Below are 11,104 nucleotides of genomic sequence, written 5' to 3' on the forward strand. Positions count from 1 at the left end.
CTTCGTTCAGTTACGTATTGCTGGTGCTTTTTATGTGTCATGGTGGTTTTAGGTTTTGTTTCTTGTTTAGGTTTTTCTTGTCTTTTTATTTTGTTCCACAGTACTGTCATGTGATCCTCCCATTTGTTCATGTGTTTTGTTCTCATTGGTTCCTTTGTTCTATGTGTCATGTTCTGATTGGTTGTGTAGTTTATATGTTTTTGCCTAGCCAAAGTCTTGTTTATTGTGTTTCTGCTCACTTTGGGTTTTATCAAACTCCACATTATTTACAGTATGGCATTTTATTTATTGTTATTTATTTATTTATTTATTTATTTATTTATTTATTTATCTATCTATTTATTTTTAGCTTACAGATATGGATTCACCCAAAAAATAGAAAATTCTGTCATGATACTCATCCTCAAGTTGTTCCAAACCCTTATTTCTTATAGCGAACACAAAAGCAAAAATATTTTGAGGCATAACGGTAGCCAAACCATTATTATTTTTTTTAATACTATGGAAGTCAATGGCTACCGTTCACTGTTTGCTTACCAATGCTCTTTACAAATATCTTTTTTTTAACAGAAAGAAAGAAACCCCATACAGGCTTAGATCAAGTGGAGATGGTGTTAAATGATGACAATTGTCTTTTTGGTGTGAACTCTCCCTTTAACAGATGTTGTCACTGTGTCATTGTACGGAAAACATACATAAATATTCTGTTTAAGATTCTACTATATTATTTACATGTTGAGATTTTCAATCTTCTATAATATATTATTTACATGTTGAGATTTTCAATCTTCTATAATGATGTTTTTAAGCTCACACCTCGATCCTTTGAAATGAATTGGAATCATGGCAATAAGCATGTTGAGTAGCACTATGACTTATGAGCAGTGTGAATATCCCATAAAAGATCCTCCCCACAAAACTCAGCCAGAACACCAATCATGCATGTCTCACGTTATTCCTGGTTTGCCATTCCAAACATGGTCCAGAAGAGGAAGTTAATCTTATCATTCAATCTGAAATGAATACAACAGACAAACATATTTAAGATGCATCTCCCTGGGTGATTTCAAACCAACCAAACACATGTAAACCAGTTATTAATCACTCAAGCCAAGATGCGTTGAGAAGCAACATATGGGACGTATATGTTGTTTATTCCACACAAAAAATGCTTGTTCCAATAATCATAAGGGATGAACATAAACCTGTAGAGCAGAGAAAACATTTGATGAAGCCGCATTTTAATGGTGTTCTCCTCCTCTTCATAGCTACACTGGACGAATCAATGCGCCCAGAGAATCAAACAACCAGATCTGACCTCATCATATTTGTCGATCATTGCTTCCCATGGATATCTGCAGGGGTTCCCAGGGGATCTCATGTCGCCCGACAGAATATAGGCGTAGACGTGAGGAAACTCAGCATGCTGGTCACGGCGGTAATAGAGTCTCTGCAATCAACTGAGGATCCTCCCTGCTTCCCAGTCCTCTCTCATTATTCCAGAAACAAATGATACAATTATACAATAGTAATTTACAACTACTAGTAAATAATAATATTACTGCAACTACTACTACTACTAAGATGTAAAAATAAAAATAAAATTTCAAATGCTCCTCCTATATCATAAATAATTGCATTTTTATTTATTTTATTAATAATTTTATTAATAATAGTGCATATATATATTATTTGTATTTTTAATTAAAGGATGTTATCTGTATTTTGTTATTAATCATTTTAATTACTAGTAGTACAGTAAAAAATAATAATAATAATTTTATTAATAATAATTCTGTGTGTTATTCATTCAATGTGTAATAATAATCATATTTAAATTGTTTACTCATGATAATAATGCAGCAAAAATATTAAATTATGTATATTAATATTTTATTATTATTATTATTATTACTGTATTTGCTAAATAGTACTGTAACTGTATTATTTAGGATAATATATGGATGGTGAGTTAAAAGATGAAAAAATGTAGATTAAATACAGCCTATATGTCACCTGTATTGGTGAAATAGTCACACAGTTCTTGAGTGCTGGAGTCCTGACATAGGAAATATCCCATAAGCAGTGAGGGATGATGTTAGTGTGAAAAGGATGCGCCAGATACATGCTCAGAAACCATCACTATCCAGAATGTTCCCATAAATCCAGGAAGTAACTCTTTAAACCCCTCCGATCCAAACTTCCTTACACTCAGAACCAGAAGAAACCTGTCAATGCAGAAAGATAAAAAACTCAATTTTGGAGGCAATAATCTATTTACATTTAATTCTCTAGCTCTCCTCTCTTAATAAATCAAAGACTAATTAATGGCTGGAGCTCCAAGAGAGATTTAAATGACTATTATAAGTGGTTTTCCTATAGTTTTTATTTGGCTTCCCGTTACGAACCTGCAACCCATACCATAGCCAGAGAAGGGGGAGTTATGGAGGAAATGTTCTGCTTTCGTGAGGCAAAAATCACTTCCAGTAGATCTCCATGAAAATCGAAACTCCGTCAAAGAGGGTGATGAGGAACCACATGTATGATGCGAAATTATTAACAGGAACTTAATCACGGGAACCTTCAGCGAAGTTTACCACCCAGCCTGGCAGAGACAAAGTAGAGTTTTGCTTATATAAATGAATAAATATTTGAAATGTTTATACGCCTCTGTAAATTAGAAAAAAGGTTGTTTGCATCAGGACTATGGGTCATTATGATGTTATTTAACTGTTATCACCACTGACTCAAATTTTAGCTTGGACTTAGGGCGATCCAGTAAACCAGGCAGAGAATTGGCATGGCAATGAAAATCCCAAAGACACCAGCAGTTTCAAGCAGTTTGACTTCCCCTCAACCAGACGGGCTACCACACACCAAATGGAGGAGAGCACTTGCTGGCAGATGGGATGAGTCACCAAACTATAGATGAGGAAAACAAACAGTCAGCCTCTCAGCCAACTGTCAATCAATCAGCCATCCCATACGGCATGAGCGCGGGGGTCAAGCGACTGCGTGCTTTTGAAAGATGATGTTCACATGCCCTGTGTTTCTCCTCCAATCCATCAGTCTACATTGGGCAGTGGGGAAGTCTACACAGTGTGTTTACCTCAACCAGGGTTATTATAGTTAACTAAAATCATTAAAAAAAAGTTAAATAAAATAGAAACATGAACTGAAGTTAAAATTCAATATAAAACTAAATGAAACATTTTATTACACATATACTGTAGCTATTCTCCACATAGATTAACTTGATGTACTAAAAACTAAAACTGAAATAAAAATGAATAAAAATCTAGATAGACATAAAAAAGTTACAATAAATCAAGACTAATAAATAAATAAATAACGACAAACCTCGCGGCCACATTACTAAACAACCTTACACTATAATAGAGTAATACTGTAAGTAATGTGATCAGAGAAATCAAAGTCATGTATCTCAATGAGACTAAAAATGAAGAGACCGGAACGCACGGGGTTTGACCGACCTAGCATTGTTAGTCCTTTTCTTCTATATTCATGTCTCTCTGTACTTTCAATTCTTTCTATTCTTCATTTCTGTCGATTGCTTCGGTTTCTGTGGTCTTATCTTTCTTATTTACTAAATATAGAGGTTAATTTGAAAGTACCGAATTATGTTTTGCGTGGTTGGTAAGTGTATTTTGCGTTTATTTGTTTAAGATTTTGGCTTTGTATATCAAATTAATGAAAAATATTAATTAAGGGGTCATATATGCTGCTAAAAAGAACATTATTTTGTGTATTTGGTGGAATGCAATGTGTGTAGGTGGTTTAAGGTTTAAAAAACACAGTTTGCCAGAAAATGAACATGCGAATGATGCTCCACATATGCCCATTATGGTTGGTCGACCTTATGCCAGCCCTTAGAAACCACGTTCGAACTTTGTTACAAAGATCATTCGTTCTGAAAAGCGAGGTGTACTCTGATTGGCTAGCTATCCAGTGCATTGTGATTTGGCTGAATGACTGTGGATGGACGAAATATTACAGGAAACTTTATACAAACTAGGCTGTCTCCCAGGCCCAGCAGCACGAGACCCCGTCCAGCTGGCTCTCTTTGTGACACATCCCAATCCATGGGTTCTCTATTAGCAAAGTTCAGTCAATGTTGCATACGATAAGGAGTAATTACTGATATAATGACTGTATTATTGTGTTTATTTCGAGCAGTTGAGTTGAGTGTAAGGCACCGCGTTATAAACTTTTATAACTTTACTGTGAGACACACACCATTAATCGGAAACGATTCAGTTCGATTTGGGTGAACTGGCGCGACTCGGTTCACTAATAAGGCTCCGGTTAAAATAGACTCATTCATTTGGAGATCCAGACATCACTATTGAGACAAAACCAATAAAACCCATGTACAAATTAGCCAACGTACGTGCATCCAGTGGGGCCAGAATCTGTACCTTGCAAAGTCATGAATTATACCCACTTTTTACGCATTGCATTGCGTATTCATCTGCGTACACATTTAAAACCATACTTGCATTTTGTGATCTGAGGAAACAGTCAAACAGAAAATGCCCTGAACTGCTGCTCAGAACTTGGGGTTTGAATCATCAAGTGTGCAAATTATGCTAAATTGTTAAAAGTCTTGTACTGTCAGGCTTGTGATTCAGAAGCGCCAACTGTCCCCGTGCAAATTTGTATTTACTCGTTTGAAAGTGGAAAAAGCCATTGTGTAACAAATACATTACAGGCTACTGGTTAAGGACTCAGTCCTTATAAACCAGAAAATGATACCGCATGAGTAAGAACTAGGGGGGGTCCTCCATTCGAACAGTTGGTGAACACTAACAACTTTAACCACTGATATTCTTAGTCGTGGTCCTCTTGGGAAACAACAAAGGACACAGTAGTTTTGCTGTCACAGCACAGCCCGAAACACACTGGCGTCTCTGCAACATGGGGCTGGCGGCAACTTAAGCGAGAATAAAAGTTCCATACCTCCTTTCTTTGCATTAATGAACATCCAGGGGGCATTATGCAAATCTTCCACACAGTGAGGTAGAGATGTGTGGGGCGATGTTAAAATGAGCCATTTTGAGGAGGGTGTGGTTGACCCATAACTTTTTTATAAAGAATATCTCTATGGATTTGAGACTACTGAGTCTTTGCTAAACTATCCTTTAAGTATTTCCTCAAAAATAAAATAAAAATATATTAAATTAGTCCAGTGGAATCAGTGTTATTTTGAGAATTTTATCATTGAAATATTATTATAGTTTTTAATTAATGTTTTAAACTAGTATTTATATTGTTTTTCATTTTAAGTTTTATTATCATTAACTGAAAAAATAAATAAATAAATAAATAATATCAAAATCCTCTGAACATTTTCTTTACAAATCCTGCGTTTTAGGTACTTCTGATTCGTTACTAGTGTTTTGTTTTGCGCTCTCATCTCAGCTTCCGCGTAGACACTTCTCCTGGAATGCATGCGCCTCGTCACGAGATTACTGTTTATAAATATGGATATTGTTCTTCCAAAAACATTTATAAATATGGATATTGTTCTTCCAAAAACACATCATTTCTCGCTTCACAAGGCCTTTTTGCTTCAACCTCGGATCAGTGTGGGAGCACTTTTTATGATGTGCACTTTATTCCCATTCACTGCCATTATAAAGCTTGGAAGAGCCATGGCCCATTCACTGCCATTATAAAGCTTGGAAGAGCCATGACATTTTTTAATATAACTCTGATTATATTTGTCTGAAGAAGAAAGTCATGTGTAACCTAGGATGCCTTGAGGTTATGAGTAAATCATGGGATAATTTTTCAATTTTTTGGTGAACTATACTTGCTTTAATATTGATACTGAAATTTATTTATCTATTTTTGGTTTGTTTGTTTGTTTATTTTTCTTTCTGTTTTTAAGGAAAAAACTTAATATAGATAGAGACATTGTTTTATCACATTTATCAGTTGCTGCTATTAAACCAAGATGATGTACCTGTTTTTGATTGTAGTTGACTGCCGGTCGAGAAGACGAGCAAAGGTTGTGGGATACCTTCCTCAAAAACGTCTGTTCATTAAGTTCTTCATCCTCGCTGTCATCCTCAGCGCTACTGAGGATGGTGGAGACCTCGCTTCTGGTTCCGGCACATTCCCAGCAGCTCCACTGCGAACCCTGACACAGCTGTTCCAACCGGACGGGTACTGAGGCTAAACATCAAGAAAGTGATGTTAAAAATCAGTTATTAAATGTGTCTACATATAAAACCTACACCTAAAACACTCAATGAGTCAGTTATGGGTAGCTAGCATATTGTCAGTCCTGGGTAGATATAGATAGATAGATAGATAGATAGATAGATCGATAGATATAGATATATATAGATATAGATATACATATATATAGATATATAGATATCTCATGTATATCAAAGAAAGAGAAAACACATTCCAACCAACATTGTGAAATTGCTATTGTGTGAATATGTAATCATGTAATCCATAAAAAAAAAAAAAAAAACAATATTATAATTTGAGTACTTAAAGTTTTTGGAATCTGATTACATAAACCAGATTATATGTAATTTGTTACTAACCAGCACTGCATATTCTTAATAGTTCATTGAAAAACTGACAATTGACTCTAACACATCTTTTTTTTCCAAAAGAATTTGTTTGCTATTTGTGATGTTTTCTATAAATGAATGAATTTTTCTGAGCTCACCTTGAACTCTGGTTCTTTCTTGGAGAGTCTGGCGAGGTTCTCGGCTGAGGTGGAAAGCTCTGAGCATGGCGTCTTCTGAGGTGATGGACAGATATGCCACGACTGGCAATGCCTCTGTGCTAACGTATTATACGGGTGATAGTGAGAACTTGAGCAAAGTCGTATTGCCGGGCGTTCACGGCACTCCAGGCATGTACACGAGATGGCGTGAGGCCTAGAGGAATATCATGGCCTCTCTGAGTCAGCATATTACGACCATTATTACAGGTCCTTTTGGCAGGTACAACGTTAGTGGGGTCACTCCTGAAGCAAACTGAGAATCATCAATGGAGTGATCGAAAATGGCCATGCTGAAAGAACTGAGCGATCCATCTTGTTGCTTTCTCCTGATCCAGGCGGTCCCAGGAGATGTTTGATCGAATCTGGGCTGGTTGGTGTGGGCAGCACCAGCAGAGCCTCATGGATCTGACGGAAATCAAACCTTGACACCCAGCAGAAGGGGAGGTCATGATGTCTTCGCTACCCAGTCGGATGGAAGGTTCAATGCTTCCCTCCATAACCGATCCTCAGACTTCGTCCAGCTGACGGATAATCCCGTCACCAAGGGAGAGGAGACTGTCCACCCAGGCTGTGTTGCCCTCTTGGATGGGCAGGATCAGCTCCCAGTGGAAAGTGAAGCTTTTGTTCACAATCTCCCACGCCAGTTGTCTGGCTGCTCACAGAGACAGGACACAGAAGAAATTTAAATCACCCACCAAACCATCATTAGAGGGTGAAATTACCTCAATAAGCAAACCAGAAAAAAATTCTGGTCCAATATTGGATGTTTACATTAATTTTTCTCATTTTATTGACACTGGTGACACTTACAATTACACTGCTGTTCAAAATTTTTTTGGGGAAAAAAATGACACTTTTATTCAGCAAGAATGCATTAAAATTGATTGAAAGTGACAGTAAAGACATTTATAATGTTATAAGAAAAATCTATTTTCAATAAGTCCTGAAAAAAGTTTACACAAGCATATATTGTAATAAATGCTTAATGAGCACCAAATTGGCATATTAGAATGATATCTGAAGAAAAAAAAATCTTTACCAACCTCACATTTTGAACAACAGTCATCATAAATATACCTAAATGAAGTAAATTATCAACAAAATCCACCGGTTGGATCATAACATATTTAAAACGCATAGTTCCAACTCTAAATTTCTGATTGGCTGAGATTTTTTCAAAGTCACACTCTATTAATGTGTTAGCTATGTTAGTATAACGGCAGTAACCCACTCAATTCCATCAGTTGCCGTGATTTTTACCACAGGTAGTGGCCTTTAGACTCTCCCGCTTATGCTGTGCCTAAATACAATCTGTAGTTCCTTTGAATCTTAATGCATTTAATGCCCTGCTTTCAAAATCTAAAAAATCTGGAAAAGCTCACCGTAAGGTTTTCCATGTTCTTAGCAGAGCACCCCAAATCAAGTAAACTTCTTTTTGAGAAAAGACGCCAGAATCAGAATAGTGAGCAGCTCTCTCATGGTCAGTTTGAGGGATGAATCCAGAAAAGCAACAATATAGTTGTCAACTCCTAGACCCGTTTAGTGAGTGATTTTGTGCCTCTGTACAAGCCTGAGTTTTTTGTCTACTGATAAGTCTCATCTGGTTCTGGGATGATTAGCCTGTACCACCCACCTCTCAGCACCAATAACAGAGATACTCCCTCGAGGAGAACACTCATGAAAAGCTAAGCAGTACTGTTGCATTTTATTGGATAATTTCATGAAGTAAATTCTGCTTGTACACAACCCTTTTGAGCCTTGGTAAACTATCACAAGCTACATTAATAAAGTTAAATCTAAAGAAAAGTCCACCCAGCCAATGATTGCATGTGCCAAAACTGTAACTCCTGTGGGGATCCAAGATGTAGATGAGATTGTGCTGGTTCATCACTGGATCAGGATGTGGGAGAAATTTACAATACACCACTTGCTCACCAGTGGGTGAATGGGTGCCATCAGAATGAGAGTCCAAAGAGCTTGAGAAAACTTTCAGCTAATAAAAAAAATTAACAACTTTGAACAAAATATCCATGTATTCTGAATTTAAAATGTCAAATCCAACATTATTGTACCTGACTCAGATCTTATATAGATACACACTAAATTTTGCTGTTGTTAAGTAATACTTGTGTAGTACAAAAAAAAAGAAGACAATAAAAAAAAGCCAGAAGACAGAAATGGTAGTTTAAAAGGGAGGCCACTAAATGTGTCTAGCACTGCAGATATTATAAAACAGTAAAGCAAGATAAACTAACGTGAGAAGATGGTAGATTTAAATAATTTCTGAATTTTGTAATGCAAGTATATTTCCGGCTTAATGCATTACTCCTCGGGAGCACGTTAATTTAAACTTTTTATTAAAACCAAATTTAGACTTACATTTTATATCATCATTATATGTACGTATATTATTGCACGTATGGAGGAAGAGCGAAAATCAATAGTCAGAGTATAATACATATTAGCTATTGTATTCTGGTGATACTATTTGTATCATTCTTAGGGTTCTATTATCACTTGTTTTGGCAAATGTATGTGCGTTTTGTTCTGTTTTTATTTTTTGGAAAAAAGATAAATAAAGCCATTTCTACCATAAGCTGTACAACAAAACAAGACACAAAAACACGAAATTAATAGTAGGTCAGTATAAATAGTTAAAAATATAGTGTAATGTTCTAAATGAGGTCTGTTTATTAGTATATATGATAGATTTCTGGTATGTAAATATTTAAATTCAATGGCCTTAAGCATAGGGGAGTAGTGGTGTCGATTAATCCACTTGTACTTTCAAATGTCCTCAAGATAAGGAAAAATGACGCCGAGGCTAAAGCTGAAAAGATACCATCTTATAGCTCAAAAAGGTCTAAATAGATGAAAGTTTTCCTGTCAGGTTAAAAAATGATCAGATGGGGATATGACAGTGGGAGTTGTAAGGGCTTCTGTACACGAGAGGAAAAGTGTCTCATGGTCTCAGCCTGGTTCTGGAGCCTAGGTGTTGACCTGAATGAAATAAAGGGGATGCATCCATTCTGAGTGTAAAACACCCATCTGACCAACCTGATTCAAACCCATGAAATAAATACAACAACATAAAAAAAAACTAATTTAAAGAATATTTTTTTTCTTTTTGAAAGGATTTTGAAAAGCCAAAAGACTAACCAAAATGGAAATAATTTCTAGTATTAATTTGTTTGCATTTAAAAACAATACTTAGTTAACGCACAAAGTTTGGAAGCCTAAAAAAGAAGATACAAGAGATACAGGATGGACAATTTGATTACAAAAAAGTGATTGGTTCTTATCAGAGAAGGATTTCAAAGTACTGTATACTCTGGGCCCCAGCAAATAAACCGTAAGAATAGGGAGATATGATAATCTAAACTTGCAGATGAAAGACCAGTTTTTAAATTAAAACGCAGAAGGCTAAAATGTTGACACCACCGCATTTAAATGGCTCACCGATAGCTGCCACAAACGCCTGAGCACAATTTTAGCATATTGAAAACATACCTGGTATGGCGAAATCACCGCATGGGACAAGCATGGACCTAGACACTGGCTGGGAAGGTATAAAACGACAGACTTATGGAAGTAAAATTAGCCTGGCTAAGCCAAAACTATGAAGTAAGAAGCCATCTCCCAGCCCTACTTTGCCCAGAAATATTGGGTTGTCTAAAATAAATGCGCTACGGTCACATGACTGTAAAGGTAAGAAGGCGGTATGTGGGCAGTCGGCCCACCACTGGTTTTACCCACTCCACTCTCCCTCAGCTTCCACAGAAGATAAGGCGAGGAAGGTCTGGGGAGTGAGGAGAGCTCGCAGCCCCTGGCCAAAGACTTGTATCTAACAATAAAAAGCCTGAAAGCACGCTGAGTGGTGGGCTGGTCTTTTAGTTTTAATGGGAAAGATTAAATAACTGGATAATTTGAAGGAAGTAAAACTCCACCTCGATTTTGCCTTTTTTTGGTTTGGGCCACGGCCACTCAAAGCCTGCTGTGCACTGCCCTGTTCCTTGTCATGCTTAAAAGCGATTTGCAATCTATAGAAATCTTCTGTTTACTATATTACGATATATAGTAAAAGACAGCATATTACATTTTCTGCTTCTTACAGTACATGTGTTGGTATACGGCTGGAAGGCATATAAAACTCGCATTTAAATAGTTGATGGCAAATCTGGACTTGATTAGCATGGGAAAGGTTTCTCTGAAACCACACAAACAGAAAGCATTAATCATTAAGCAGCCATGTTGCCTCCATCTCAGTCGCCACTGATAATCAATCGATCGCGACCCTTAGCCACTTCTCTTTTACCGGCCTAATTTCGA

General features: G+C 36.6%; 1 pseudogene; it reads right to left on the minus strand.

Moving 5' to 3' along the window:
• The window catches only part of LOC122144175, a 9,935-nt pseudogene extending 1,763 nt beyond the window's left edge, over positions 1 to 8,172 (minus strand).
• Positions 8,173 to 11,104: the final 2,932 nt, after the last annotated feature.

Source organism: Cyprinus carpio, unplaced genomic scaffold, assembly GCF_018340385.1.
Source record: "Cyprinus carpio isolate SPL01 unplaced genomic scaffold, ASM1834038v1 S000006613, whole genome shotgun sequence".
NCBI lineage: Eukaryota > Metazoa > Chordata > Actinopteri > Cypriniformes > Cyprinidae > Cyprinus > Cyprinus carpio.